Source organism: Triticum aestivum, chromosome 3B, assembly GCF_018294505.1.
Source record: "Triticum aestivum cultivar Chinese Spring chromosome 3B, IWGSC CS RefSeq v2.1, whole genome shotgun sequence".
Classification (NCBI taxonomy): Eukaryota; Viridiplantae; Streptophyta; class Magnoliopsida; order Poales; family Poaceae; genus Triticum; species Triticum aestivum.
In genome coordinates this window covers 716436610-716439622 of record NC_057801.1, presented here as the reverse complement: position 1 = coordinate 716439622, position 3013 = coordinate 716436610, and positions in this window count along the sequence as shown.

The window sequence follows — 3013 nt, the reverse complement described above, 5'->3', positions numbered from 1 at the left end:
CCATGCGTAGAGGAGTACGAGGGTTCACTGGTTTGCTGCGGTGTGAGGCTGCCATCGCCGCAGAATAACAGGGGGTGTGGGTGAGTAGTGGGATGGCCAGGCCAGCGGTGGGAGTAGTAGGGGCGGTGAGGCCTCTGCCGCATCGCGGCCGGCCACGGGAGTCAGGAGCACGAGGCACGACCGGCGCTGGTTTGGGCGGCTGGAGAAAGAAGACCAGAGGTTGAAGAAGCACTACGGTCATTGGATGGACATCGTACAGTCACTGGAGCTAGAATCGTGCATATTGACTAAGTTGACAAAGCCCTCCGTCCACGTCAACTTAGTAGGCCCACAAGTCAGCCTGCCACTATACTGGGTCCCAGCTAACAGGGGGAGTATTCATTTTTTTGTGCATAATAAGGAGGCACTTCCTTGTGTGCGAAGATATAGCTGGTGGGTCCGAGCTGTCAGCGGCGGAGATTTTTCGCAAAACACAGAGGCCCTTTCAGTGGGTCCCTGATGTCAGGTGGAGGAATCATTATTTTGCACATAATAAGGAGGCATTTCCTTGCGTGCGGCCGTGGACCCAGCTGTCGGCCTCTCCACGTACAGTCCACTTCTAATGCATGTCGGTCATTGACCATGTTGACCAGGCCACGCCGAGAGCACTAGGGCGGTGGACAACGGTGTGGCCTAGGAAGGGAACGACACGGAGGCAGGGAAGACTCGGCAGTTGTTTCCCACGCGGAGGGTAGTACGATTGTATGAGGGTTTACTAGTTCGTCTGTCGTCGCCAGAGAATAACAGCAGGTGTGGGTGAGTAGAGGGATGGCTAGGCCAGCGATGGGAGTACGGTGGGGCGGTGATGCCTGCGCGGCAGCACAACCGGCCGCGGGAAGGAGGGAGCAGGCAGTCTTGTCGGCGCTTGTTTGAGCGGCTGGAGCAGGAAGAGCAGAGATTGAAGAAGCACGACGGCCGTTGGATGGACATCATACGGTCACTGGAGCTAGAATCGTTCATATTGACTAAGTTGACAAAGCCCTCCGTCCCCGTCAACTTAGTAGACCCACAAGTCAGCCTACCACCATGGTGGGTCCCAGCTAGCAAGGGGAGTATTCATTTTTTGTGCGTAATAAGGAGGCACTTCCGGTGGGTCCGAGCTGACAGCGGGAGGAACGTTTTTTTGTGAAATACGGTGGTCCGTCCGGTGGGTCCCAGCAGTCAGGGGGAAACGTTTTTTTCGTGAAATACGGTGGCCCGTCTGGTCGGTCCCAGCAGTCAGGGGGAAATGTCTTTTTTCGTAAAATACTGGTGCCCCATCCGGTGGGTCCCTGCTGTCAGGTGGAGGAATAATTATTTTGTGCGTAATAAGGAGGCACTTCCTTGCGGCTGCCGTGGACCCAGCTGTCAGCCTCTCCACGTATAGTACTCTTCCGATGGAAGTTGGTCGTTGACCACATTGACAACGCCGCGCCGAGAGCACCACGGCGGTGGACGACGGCGAGGCCTAGGAAGGGGACGACGCGGAGCCGGGGAAGATGCGGCAGTGGATGCCCACGCGGAGAGGAGTACGAGGGTTCACTGGTTCGGCTGCGGTGTGAGGCTGTCATCGCCGCAGAATAACAGGGGGAGTGGGTGAGTGGAGGGATGGCCTGGCCAGCAGTGGGAGTAGTATGGGGGCGGTGAGGCCTCCACGGCAGCACAGCCGGCCATGGAGGCAGGAGCATGCGGCACGACCGGCGCTGCTTTGGGTGGCTGGAGCAAGAAGACCAGAGGTTGAAGAAGCACTAGGCCGTTGGATGGACATCGTTGACCAAGCCGCGACGAGAGCACCAGGGCGGTGGACGACGGCGAGTCCTACGAAGGGAACGACACGGAGCCGGGGAAGACATGGCAATGGCTGCCCACGCGGTGGAGAGTACGTGGGTTGACTGGTTCGGCTGCCGTCGCCGGAAAATAACAGGAGGTGTAGGTGAGTAGAGGGATAGACAGGCCAGGGATGCGAATAGGATAGGGTCGTGAGGCCTGCCCAGCAGCACAGCCGGCCACGGGAGGCGGGAGCAGGCGGTTCCGACGGAGCTGGTTTGGGCGGATGGGGCAGGAAGATCAAAGACTGAAGAAGCACGATTGCCGTTAGATTGACATCTAATGGTCTGACGCAGGTAGAGTCGATTGTTGACTAAGTTTCTTTTTTGAGAAACCTTGTGTACGCATGAGCTTAGTAGGCCCACAAGTCAGCCTCCAAATCTGTGGCAGACAACATAAAGCCCATTTTCTATTTTTTATAATTTGCAGCCCATTTGCTAATTCTTAAGTAATTTATTACAACTCATTTTCTGCCCAGGACCACGGTCAAAAAGTTCAACCTTATTTTGCATATTTTGGTGGAGTCCAAACTATTGTAATCCTTAAATGATAAACATTTTTTAAGAACTTATTGATTTGCCAAAAATATCGTTCTGTTTTTGTAAGCAAATAAGACTTGGGACAATTGGGTTGGTTTAAGGGAAAACCACTGGTAAAAAATTCAGCGCTGGGTGGGAAAAAACAACAAAAATGAGGATGTAAATATGAAAAGGGAATTTTATGTGTTTTCAATATAATGATACGTGTATATGAACTAGTAAAACTATAGGTAGAGATTAGAAAATGGATGTAGGACATGCGTTTCAAGAGGAAAATAGAACTGGGTTGTGTGTTTGATTCAGTAAAAAAACTGCACGTGGATATTGTAAGACAAAATATAACTAACGCTGGCAGGCCAGAGGCCAGTAGATACATGCTGGATCTTTGTGCCCCGTTGTCGTCATGGGCTGGGCCTGTTAAAAAACCAACCCTGGGCAGTCTACAGCCTAGTTGAAACTTGCTCCACCTTAAAAAACAATATACGTGCTCAATAAACGAGAGAATTCTGCAAGTGCAGACTGATAACTGGGATGCAGTAGGGATATTGTTTTTTCATCATGATAATAAGTGTATGCACTTGTTTCGAAAAAATTGGAGAACTGGGAATTCGAACGGCAAGTGCTTATGC